Genomic DNA, 12,917 nt, shown 5'->3' with positions numbered 1-12,917 from the left:
GCCTTGGTCTTTGCTGAACACTTGGACTTTGGGGTCCTTCCCGATGGCCCTCCAGGTTCTGACCATTGTCTCCAGAGCAGTACTGGGACCTAGCACTCTGCTGCAGTGCTGCAGTGCTTGCACCTAGACACACCTCTCCTCTAGCAACAAAATACAAAGAAACTGTGTGGGGCTAAAAATAACTGCATGCGTGGCAGATGGGGCAAATTTCTGAACCCAAAGGATACAAAGAGACCAAAAAATCCAATTGCCACTTTTGAGGAGCCTGGAGCAAAAACAGGGTACTGTGCATGCCTCCTTCACTCAATACCACTTAAGGGTGGGGGCAAGATACCTAAAGTTCCCCTCCCCGCCCCCCCACCCCTGGACACACCCCTGTGCAGTGCTTACTTGCCCCTTCACATCTGATTCTTTGTGACTCCATGAACTGTAGCCCACCAGGCTCCTCTGTCCATGGGGATTCTCCAGGCAAGAATACTAGAGTGGGTTGCCATGCCCTCCTCCAGGGGATCTTCCCAACCGAGGGATCAAATCCAGGTCTCCTGCATTGCAGGCAGATTCTTTACCGTCCGAGCCACCAGGGAAGCCCAAGAACACTGCAGTGGGTAGTCTGTCCCTTCTTCAGGGGATCTGGCCAACCCAGGAATCGAATCGGGGTCTCCTGCATTGCAGGCATATTCTTTACCAGCTGAGCCACCATGAAAGCCCTGGACACACCCCTCACCTCACCCATGTAAGGAACAAGCTTGTCCCCCACTTAGGGAGTGAGCAAGCAAGAGGATCTTTTGTTTGTTCTCGCTCACCCTGCTGCACCAGGGACCTCAGAAAATCCTGCCTGAATTTCTTGCCTGGTCTCTGGTCAATTTCTATTCATTGTGAAGGTCAAGAACCCTGGTTGGTATCACCAGGAAGCAGGGTCCCAGTGGCAACCTAGTGTGTGATGACCTAGTGCAATAATCAGGTACTCACAAGGTATCTTCCTCTCTCTAGGAAGTTATACGGGGTGTTCTGGGGAATGAAGGAGTTGACAGGGCCTGACACGGCCCCTGCTCTTCTGGAACTTTCTGTGTGGCTACCACATGCCACACTCAGACCTCTGTAATTCACCACAGTGTGAGGATCTGTGGAGCTGGGGCCAAGGGGGCTCGTCAGAAAGGGACCTGAGCCCAGTGGCCTTGGGGGGGGTCCTCTGTGGGCTTTGATGTAGGTGGGGGTAGTCATCCAAGGAAAACCCGAGTAAACAGTATCAGAGCCTTTCGTTTTTTAAGAAAATGGAAATGTTGAGCCAACACACAGATGGGTAGGATATTATGTTGACAAAACATAATGCCCAGAACAAGGTCATTCTTTTCAAGGACAAGACCCTGATGCAGCCTTCATTTAGGAGCACTGCTTAGAACAGGAAATCAATAATGAAAATAATAGTAACCTCAAGGTCCAAGCATAGGGCACATTAGAATACTCGCTGACTGTAATAGTTTCCTCTCTGGGACTTACATCTTGAGAGACTGTCCCATTTTCTATGTTCCCTTTTCAGTTAAACTCCTTGAAATAGTTGTCTGGACTCAGTTCCTACTCCTTCTTCCTTTCCTCTCTTGGAGCCATTCCAAAGAGGCTGTTATCCCAACATGCTCCCAAAAGAATAGACCAGTAACCTCCATGTGCCAGAGCCAGTGATGAATTCTTTGTTCTCATGTCATTCTGTGTCTCTGAGGATATGACCCCCTTTTCCCACTTGGCGTTAGGATCTGCTGGTTTTCCTCCTACTTCGCCAACTGCTTTTTCTCCATCTTTTCTACTGGATTCCCTCTTTTTCCCCCAGAAACACTGGCCCGGCCGTTCTCTATACTTGTTCCCCAGTTGATAGCAACCAGTTTAACGGTTTTAAGTGTTGACTAAACCCCACAATTCCCAAACTCATCTCTCCAGCTCTGATACACTCCTGACTCTGGATTCTCTGACACTTCACCAGTTAAAGGTCTAGAGGCACCTCACTCTTAACATGTCCAAAACGAAAGTCCTGACTTTCATTCTTTTTACTCTCCCCAGCCTGCTCCTCCACTGACATCTATCTCCGTAATGATACTACCACCTACTCAAAAGTTCTAACCAGCAACTAGAAATTCATCCTAGAAACTTTGCACCTTCACCCTGCGTCCACCACTGCACCATAGAATCACCTTAGACTTTACCTTCAAAATCCCACATGTATGTGGGATCTAGAAAAATGGTACAGATGAGCCTATTTGCAGGGCAGGAATAGAGACACAGATGTAGAAAATGGACATGTGGACACAGTGGGAGAAGGGGAAGGTGAGATGAATTGGAAGATTGGGATTGATATATATACACCACCATGTGTAAAACAGAAAACTAGGGGGAACGTGCTATAAAAAGCACAGGAAGCTCAGCTTGCTGCTCTGTGATGACTCAGGTGGGTGGGATGGGGGTAGGTAGGAGGGAGGTCCAAGAGGGAAGGGATATATGTACACATATGGCTGACTCACTTCATCATACAGCAGAAACTAACACAACACTATAAAGCGATTATATGCTAAATAAATAAATAAATGAAACTAAATCTATCCAGACTCTCCTGCTGCAACCACCCGGCCCTGAGCCACCATCATCACTTGCATGGATTATTGCGCTCACTTCCCCACTGTGTTCCTATTTCTTACTTGACCCTCTACAATCTTTCTTCACCAAAAACCAGAGTGACTCTTTATAACTGGACGTCAGATCATGTGACTTTGTTGCTCAAAAGCTCCAGTGTACTTGCCACCAAATTTAGGATTAAAATCCAGTCTTTACCACAGTCTACGAGATTCCACGTGACCTGGCTCCTGTCTCCCTTTCCTCCTTGGTCTCCAGGCTCTCCCTTTCACTACGCTCCAGCCTGGCTTCTTTGCTGTCCCTCACACACACGGAGCCTTGCCCTGTGTGCCCTCCTGCCCCTTGCCCTTACATTTCCCTTTGCTTAGAGTACTCTTCCTCCAGACATCTGCGTGATCGCCTTCCACTCACATCACAGAGGTCTCTGCTCAAACATCACCTCCCGGAGAGGCCCTTTTCACGACCAATTGTCCTGGTTAGGGGTTTCCCGGGATGTGAGACTTTCAGTGTTTCAACCAGTGCAATCCTGGGCAAACCAGGATGGTTGAACACTCTGCAATACCAGTCCCACCTGTTCCCCATCCACATTTTTTTGCTTTATATTTTACTTTACAACAACAATACTTTACTTTACAACTTTACTCTACATCACTCTCTGACACCTTATCTTACAACGCTTTGATTGTTTATTTTTTGTCTTGAACTTGAACGTTGGCTCTGCAAGGGCAAAGACTTCTCTTATTCACTCTGAATCTCTATCATCCAGATCAGAGCCTGGGATCGGGTTGGAGCACAGTACATATGTGACTAATGAATCGAGGAATGAATTGATAAGATAAATTAGAGTATATCTATAATTTGGAAAATCACCCAGTTAAAAAATGACATATTGGCCTATGTAAACAGAAATGGGAACATATATGTAACACAATGTCAAGGTAAAAAAAAGCAGGTTTCCAAATGGTAGGTGACCAATGGTAGGTGACTTTGTTAGGAAAATAAAGACATAATGCACATAACCACCAAAAAATGGCTGGAGGGACATGACCCAAGGTGACAGTGGGGTTGGGTTACCTTAGTTATCTTTTTATCTTTGTACCATTACGTAAAAATTCTCAAGGTGTTGCTGTTCATTTACTACTTGGGTACTAAGTCCTGGTGGGAACTTTGACAGGCTCATTGCCCACCACCAGACTCTCCCATCACCTTGACTGTGACGCCCACACCTGAGTAGTTCTCAGCATCTTTCTCTCCTGCACCACTGCCTTCTGATTTTCTGGCTAGAGGTTGAATGAGCATCAGCATTTTCTCCCAGTTCTTTAGACCTACAGAGACCCCTGCAAACTCTCAGGAGGTGGTCCAAGTTCCTCTGAGAGCCCTCAAGCCTGTTCCTTCCTCTAACTTGCCCCAGCCTAGACGTGCACCCTTCTGCCCCATCACTCCATGTTCCTGCTCGCATCTTCTGGACTTGTTGGATGCAGTGGGAATGCGGGGGGCGGGGGTGGTCACACAGTTCCCTCTTTTTGGAACACCCTCTCAACCAATCAGGTCTGCTCCGCTAACCGTTTGCATCTGTCCTCACCAGCCTTTCCCATAAGCTTCACCAGACCACCCCCAATCCCACGAACCCTTCCTTCCTTGTGCCCACTTCTGTTGTTACAGTCTTCACTCATTGCTGTTTATCCATTTACAAGCCTGCTTGCCCAGCGCCTAGCAATGACATGCCAGTGACATTATGTATCACTTCGGTCTTATTTTGTTTCCGCAGTGCCATGGGTTAAGAACTATCAACATTCTTGTTTTGGAAAGGAGGAAACAGGCACAGAGAGGTGAAGTGATGTGACTCAGACATCTAGATAGTAAACGACATAACTGGGATTTGAAACCAGCCAGTCTGATGCCGAAGCCCATGGCCTGGAATTTCAGGGAGAAGTTAGGAATTTAGAAAAAGAAGGAACGGGGACTTCCCTGGTGATCTAGTGGGTAAGACTCTGCACTTCCTATGCAGGGGGTGCAGGTTCAAACTCTGGTTGGGGAACTAAGTTCCCACATGCTGCGTGGCACTGCCAAGAAATTAAACAAACATTTACCATTTTTTTTTAAATTCAAAAAAAAGGAAGGAATGAAGTTAGTGGGAAGGAAGCAAGGATGAAATGGATTCGTTAGGAAGGAAGAAAATTAGGCAGCACAGGTAGAGAATTAGCTGAGAGGGAAGGAAGGAAAGAAGGGAAGAATGAAGGGAGGGAAGTGATAGGAAGCAAAAAATGAAGGAAAGGAGTTAGGGAGGAGGGTGTCAAAAAGGAAAGGAAGTCAATACAGGAGTTAGGAAGGAAATTAGCTAGGTAACCAGTTTCCCGTGTTGGTAGACAAACACCTTGGCAGGCAGGTGTCCTGCTCATGGTGGAGTCGCTCACCTGAAAAAAACTAGGTCCGGCTCAGGTCCTGGGCTCCGGCCCCGTACCCAGCTCTGCCTTCCAGGCTCTCTGCATGGTCCCTCTGACCCACAACCCAATCCTGACTGGCCGAACAACCTTCCCAGGCAGGAGCGACCTGTCACCCACTCGCTCAGGCTCCCAAACCAGCTGAAGTTCAACCTTCAGCCCTGCTGGCTGGGCACTGGCTACCGGGCTTTCCGGTTACTAATTAACCGCTGGACCTGAATCACAATGCTGGCCGTGTCCACTGGCTCCTCCACCGGGCCCTGCCCTGGGCACCGTCTTTTAAAAGGTACAGCACAACTTACATTGTGTGACCTTGGGCAAGTGACTCCAGCTCCCAGAACCTCGTGTGAATCTGTGATGCTGCCCAGCAGGGAGGGGCTCTGAAGTCCCTTTAACATTGTCACATTTCATTCTCTGAAATCTTGCCCCCACCAACCCCACCTCCAAGCCCTGCTCAAATGCTGACTCTTTCTACGTAGCCTTCCCTGATTCCATTAGCAGAGTCGCTATCCCTTCCACTTAGAGCCTGAGAAATTGACCAAGGAAGGCACTTGTTTTGCACGGTTCTCACTAATGGGGACCCCCAGCCTCTTTGATTAGCCCAATCGTGGATCCATCTGGGGGAGAGCAGCTCATTTGCCCGCTGTGCCAGCCCTGCCACCTGATACCCCTGGAACTCTCTTATGTTGAGCCAAATCCTGGGCGCAGAGCTCACCTGCCCCAGCACTGTCTGGGCACCGACCTGGGAGGAGCACCCTGTCTGACTGGAGACCCATGCCCCACTTTGCCCTTTGGAGAACTGAGACTCAGGAACCAGGGCTCAGCTCACCCCAGGCTTTGTCCTGTTTGATCTGAAGCTGCCCAGACTGAGTGTTCTAACTCAGGGCAGGGGTGGAGCCTGGATTGCTGGACAGGTGAGCAAAGCTTTGCCCCGTGTCCCCCTTCTTTGCCAGTGCAGGGGACATTGGTTTGATTCCTGGTCTGGGAAGATCCCACATGCTTTGGGGCAACTAAGTCCTTTGCCACAACTACTGAGCCCAAATGCCTAGAGCCTGTGCTCCACAACAAGAGAAACCCACGAGCAGCAACAAAGACCCAGTGCAGCCAAAAATAAATTTTTTAAAATGTCAACAACTTCCCAGTCATTCCAGTGCCTTAGAAACTGGTGATGTGCTCTGGGCAGCTCTGCATGCCTCACTCCTCCGCCAGCACACACAGCAGCAGTTGCCTGGCTTTGGCCCAGAGAGGGGCAGCGGCTGGCTCCAGGGCACCGAGCAAATCAGGGCAGAGCCCAGGGTCCTGCCTCTTTCCTGGTCTGAGCTGCTCCTCCTCTGCCAACCTCCTCCTCTCTTCCAGCCAGTTTGAAAAAAACCCCACAAGATGGTATTGCGTAAACAGTACGGAAGCATTCCAACCCACCGAAGACCTTGAAATAAAAAGTGAAAACTTCTCCTCCAGCCTATCTTCAACCTCATTTCCAGAGATAACTGCTATTAACTCAAAGGTGACTTTTCTTCCAGACTTTTGCCTACACCTTCATCTGCATATCTCATCCATCCCCCCCCATCCCACTGAAAAATGGACCATACTGTGCATATTGTTCAGCAACTCGCTTTTTCCCCTCAGACACAACTCTCCGTGTCAACACACGTGTACATGCTGCATGCTAAGTCACTTCAGTCACGTCCAATTCTGTGTGACCCCACGGACTGCAGCCTGCCAGGCTCCTCTGTCCGTGGGATTCCCCAGGAAAGAATACTGGAGTGGGTTGCCATGCCCTTCTCCAGGAGATCTTCACCCACCCAGGGATGGAACTCTCCTAAGTCTACCTGCATTGGCAGGTGGGTTCTTTACCACTAGCGCCACCTGGGAAGCCCGTGTCAACACATACAGCATTTTAAAGATATCTGTATCAGGGACTCCACACTTCTCCTGCAGGGAGCTTGAGTTTGTCGGGGAACTAAAGGTCCTGCATGCCTCGCTGTATCACATTCCTAATGTGGGATTAATTTCCCCACTACTATTTTCCATCCTCCGTTCCTTTGCTGATAGACACTCAGACTGTTAACCAAAATCACAGTAATTCTAATGAGGCTGCAGAGAATATCTCTGTGTTAATATCGTGTGACCTTGGCAAGTGTTTCTCTCTGGTAAACTCCTGCAAGTGGGAGTTCTGGGTTCATTTTGACCTACCTACCAAGTTACTCTAAAAAGTTGTACCAACTGACATGCTATCACTGGTGGTGCTTAAACTTGCCCTTTTCTCTCAAAGATGCTGCAGAAAATGGCCAAGGCCACTCCTTCCCTGAGGCCAAGGCAGTAAGGCATTCCCCCTTCCCCCCTTCATTTTCCTTTTTCTTTTCCCTCTCAATCTCCCTGTATCCTCTCTTTCAGCTGGCTGGCTTCTGTAGCTTGGATGTGATGGTCAAAGATTTGTTCTCAGGGATAAGAAGGGGGAACAAGACTGAACCAGTGGGAGTCCACCACTGTGAATACTCCCTCCACTTTGGCATCCCTCAGCCCACTTTTCCCTGCTTTATCTGTCTCGCCCCATCCCTACTCCTGCCAATATCCCCACCTACACATACCCTCTCACATCTGCAGATTCATCCATAGGCAGAGGGAGATCAGGGGTCAGGATTGAGAAGCCTGTTATCCATGTGGATTGAGTGCAAGACCCTTGGGTCAACAGAGTTCACACACAGGTTAGAGATGAGCCCCCCCCCACCTCACTTACTTTTCTTTTAGAAGAAAAAGATTTTCAGAAAGTGATAAATGTACAGCATTTTAAAAACGGAGCTGGACTGTGAGGCAGATAATGAGAAAGGTCTGCTTCCCATCTCCTTCCTTATGGACAAGGAACGCGCTTTAGCTGCTTCCTTTGGTATTTTTTTAAAAATGTATTTATTTTTAATTGAAGGATAGTTGCTTTACAATATTGTGTTGGTTTCTGCCACACATGAATCAGCCACAGGTATACATATGTCCCCTCCCTCTTGAGCTGCCCTCCCACCTCCCACCCCATCCCACCCCTCTAGGTTGTCACAGAGCTTCCTTTGGTGTTTATTAATACTTCCACATGTCTAAATAGCACGATTATACTGAGATTCCCTCCATCTGTCACTCTTTGGAAATTCTCAACTGGTTTCCTTACAATAATTCCATCTCACCCATCCAAACATTCACCTCTGCTTTCCCTAAAATTAATTGGTCATTGTCTCATTTGATTGTTTGAAATATTCAATGTATACCTCTGCATATATTGCACACCTGTACAAACACACATGCAAATAATTCTCAAATGCTCTGATAGAGCTGAAAATAGCCTCCTAATACAATAATATTGGGTTAGCCTAAAAAAATTCAATCAAGTTTTTCTGTAATAGCTTAGGGAAAAACCTGAATGAACTTTTTGGCCAACCCAATGAATTAATTTGCGTTTGTTTGGTTGTTTTTTTTTCTCATTCTTCCTGGAGATTTTCATCCTTCTCTTTTCACCTGGACAACTGCTCAGTTGTCAGCCTGGCCCTTCTTTTTCCATCACTCTGGAAATTCCCTTTGTCTTTCTCTTTTTTAAAACAATTAAAAAAAATTGTTTTGAGTGTGCCATGTGGCATGCAGAATCTTATTAATACTTCCACGTGTCTAAATAGCATGATTTAGATGAAACCATGCCCCCTGCAGGGGAAATATGGAATCTTCGCCACTGAACCAGAGAAGCTCTTTCTTTGTCCCTCTCCTTGTTGGATGTCCTATTTCCTGGATCCTATGGGTGTCCTCTTTTTTACTTAACTGTTAAAACTGTGGTTAAATCTATGTAAATAAAATTTGCCATTTTAACCATTAAGAAGTGGACAATTCAGTGTCATTAAGTATTCACAGTGTTGTGCAAGCATCATCATTAGCTCTTTCCAAAACTTTTTCATCACCCCTAAGAACAACTGTGTGGCCATTAAGCAATAACTCCCAATTCCCTCCTCACCCAGCACCTGGTAACCTCCAGTCTACTTTCTGCCTCTATAAATGTGCCTATTCTAGATATTTCACGTAAGTAGAATCATACAATATTTGTCTTTTTGTGCCTGGCTTATTTCACTTAGTGTAATATTTTCAAGATTCATCCATGTTGCTTAGTCCATTTTGTGGTTGAATAATATTCCACTGTATGGATAGATATACCACACTTTCTCTATCTATTCGAGGATTTCCAGGTGGTGCCAGTCAATGCAGGAGACATAAGAGATGTGGGTTCGATCCCTGGGCAGGGAAGATCCCCTGGAAGAGGGCATGGCAACCCATTCCAGTATACTTGCCTGGAGAATCCCCACGGACAGAGGAGCCTGGCGAGCTAGAGTCCATAGGGTCGCAAAGAGTTAGACACGACTAAAATGACTTAGCACGCACACACGTCTATCTATTCATCTATATTTTGTCTACCTATTCATCTATTAATGGGCTTTTGGGTTGCTTCCACCTTTTGACCATGGTGAATAATACTTCAGTGAACACTGGCATATAAATAATCTGTCTTCAAATCTTTTAGATATATGAAAAGTGAAAGTGAAGTTGCTCAGTCGTGTCCGACTCTTTGCGACCCCATGGACTGTAGCCTACTGGGCTCCTCCATCCATGGAATTTTCCAGGCAAGAGTACTGGAGTGGGTTGCCATTTCCTTCTCCATTTTAGATATATACTTAGGAGTAAAATTGCTGGGTAATATATGATGTGTGTGTACTAAGTCGCTTCAGTCATGTCCGACTCTTTGAGACTCCATGAACTGTAGCTGGCCAGAGTCCTCTGTCCATAAGATTCTCCAGGCAAGAAAACTGGAGTGGGTTGCCATGCCCTCCTCCAGGGGATCTTCCCGACCCATGGATCAAACCCCCTGTGTCTCTTATGTCTTGTGCATTGGCAGGCGGGTTCTTTACCACTAGCCCCACCTGGAAAGTTCACTGGGTAGTATGGTAATTAAATATTTAGCTTTTTGAGGAGCCAAACTGTGCCAAACTTTTCACAGTGGCTGCACCATTTTACATTCCAAGCAGCAGATTCTTCACATCCTTTCCAACAATTATTATTTTCCTTTATTTTATTATAGTGATCCTGGTAGGTGTGACATGGTAGCTCATTGTGGTTTGATTTGCATTTTTCTGATACTAATGATGTTGAACATCTCTGTGCGTTCTAGCCATTTGTGTATCTCTGGAGAAATGTTCAGTCAAGTCCTCTGCGATTTTTCTTTTTGGATTGTCTTTTTGTTGTTTAGTTTTAGGAATTATTTATATATTTTAGATATTAAACTCTGGTCAGATATGTAATTTGCACATATTCTTTCCCATTCTGTAGGCTGTTGTTTCAACTTTTTCATTCAATGTACAGAAGGTTTTAATCTTGATGAAGTACAACTTGTCTGATTTTTCTTTTGTTGCTTGCACTTTTGGTGTCACATCTAGAATCCACTGACAATTCCAAGGTCATAAAGATTTACCTCTATGTTTTCTTATAAGGGTTTTATGGTTTTAACTGCTATTTGGGTCATCGATCCATTTGGAGTTCATTTTTTATAGAGTGTAAGGTAGGCATCCAACCTCACTTTTTCACAAGTGGAAATCTCGGTGTCCTGTTCCTTCCCCATTGAATGGACTTGACATTCTTATCAAAAATCAGTTGGCTTTAAACAAAAATTTAAGAAAATCATTTGGCCGCTGGGATGTCCCTGGAGGTTCAGTTATTAAGATGCCATACTTCCAATACAGTGGGCACCAGTTCCACCAATTGCTGGTATCGGGGAAATAGGATCCCACATGCCGAGCAGTACTGCTGAAAGATTAAAAAAAAAATCAATTGGCCATGAATGTATGGATTTGTTTCTGGACTCTCAGTTCTATTCAGTTCTTCTTTATGTCTGCCCTTATGCTAGTATCATCCATTTTGATTACATTACCTTTGTAGTAAGTTTTGAAACTAGGAAGTCTGAGTCCTCCAACTTTGTTCTTTTTCAAGATTTTGCCACTTGCAATTTCATACAAATATGAGAATCAGCTTATATATTGCAAAAAAGTGCACTGGAATTTTGTTAGAGTTTACACCGACTCTATAGATCACTGCGTGCAAGTATTGATGTTTTAACAATGTTAAGTCTTCCTACCCATGAATATTGTCTTGCCGTTTATTTGTCATGTTGAGGAATTTTCCTTCTATTTCTAGTTTTCTGACAGCTTTTATTGTGAAATGGTGTTGGATTTTTGTCAAATGCCTTTTCTGTTAATATATCAATCGAGATGATGATACGCTTTCCCATTCATTCCAGTAAAGTGGAATATTATATAGATTGATTTTCTTATGTTGAAAAGACGTATCTTCGAATTCCTGGGATTTTTCTCTTTTTTGATATACTCTTTTCATTTTGATGGAACACATTGTCCAGTGGCTTTCTGAGGAAAGGTGCATGGGAGGTAAAAGTTTGAAACCTTGATTTGAAAATGTTCTGCATTCATATTTGATTGACAGCTTGACTGGGTACAGAATTTTTCTTTGAAACTGTGAAGACATTGCTCTTTTTTCTTGCTTCCAGCATAGCTGTTGAGAAGGTCAATGCTACTGTATTTCATGTTCCTTTGGATGTGACCTGTTTTATTCCCTCTGGGAGCTTTTAGATCTCCTCTTTGTTCTCATTATTCTGACATCTCACAATACTATAGCTTGGTATCATTCCTTTTACATCTACTGGCCTGGGCATGCAGTGGGATCTTTCCATCTGTCTCTCTGTGAAATTTCCTTTTTTATTTTAAGTTCCTTTTTATTATAATAATTTATTTGTTCTCTCAATGGCATTTCTATTAGTTGTATATTGGATTTCTAGTTAGTCCTCTAATTTTCTTCAGTTCAGTTCAGTTCAGCTCAGTCTTTCAGTCGTGTCCGACTCTTTGAGACCCCATGGACTGCAGCATGCCAGGCTTCCCTGTCTTATCACCAACTCCAGGGCTTACTCAAATTTATGTCCATTGAGTCAGTGATGCCATTCAACCATCTCACCCTCTGTCATCCTCTTCTCCTCCTAATTTTCATCTCTTTCTTAATTCTACTTTTGGGACAATATCAACTTAATCTTTCAACCCTTGTGCTGAATTATCTCTGCAATCACATTTGAAATTTCCAAAAGTCCTTATTTGTCTCTCAATACCATTTCTTTTCCTTTTATAGCAGCCATGGCTGATAGATGGTTAACTTCGGACAAAGGGAAGGATCAGTTCTTCCACTGTGATAGGTAGGAAAGAAGGAAGGATGGATGCAGGATAAGGTGGCAGGAAGGTGGGGTATTCCCTCTGATGACCTCCATTTTCTCTGTGACATAGATGGTGAAGACATTTACTGAGACAGAGTGAAAGGTAAACGGGGTAGTTGGTTTGAGGAGCAAGGTAAAGGGAAGTCAGAGTTAATCCACCCCCACCCCAAATTCCAGCTGCTTCCTGGGCAGCCGTAAGGGTTGAAGCCAAAGAACATCAGTCCACCACGGTTCCAACCTGCTCAGTAAGATAAATTCCTGGTTACAGTGTGGGAAAGATGGGCTCTTAGGCAGCTCCATGGCTGGCATTCTTCTAGCCCAGCAGTCTGGAAGAGCAGCAGAGCCCAGGAATTAAGGATGTTGCTGGCGTTGATGTGATGGACTATTTCTGCCACTTCTGCATCTGCTCACACCATCTCTGGGAACTTTAACAAATTCTAACCGTTCATCTTGACATTTCCCCATCCCTCAATTTGAGGTCATTTAAAAAACCTGGAGGGACTTCCCCGGTGGTACAGTGGATGAGAATCTGCCTGCCACTGCAGGGTACACGCACCCCGTCACTGGTCTGGAAG

Source organism: Dama dama, chromosome 23, assembly GCF_033118175.1.
Source record: "Dama dama isolate Ldn47 chromosome 23, ASM3311817v1, whole genome shotgun sequence".
In the NCBI taxonomy this organism is placed as follows: Eukaryota; Metazoa; Chordata; class Mammalia; order Artiodactyla; family Cervidae; genus Dama; species Dama dama.
This window is presented reverse-complemented; position numbering follows the sequence as displayed.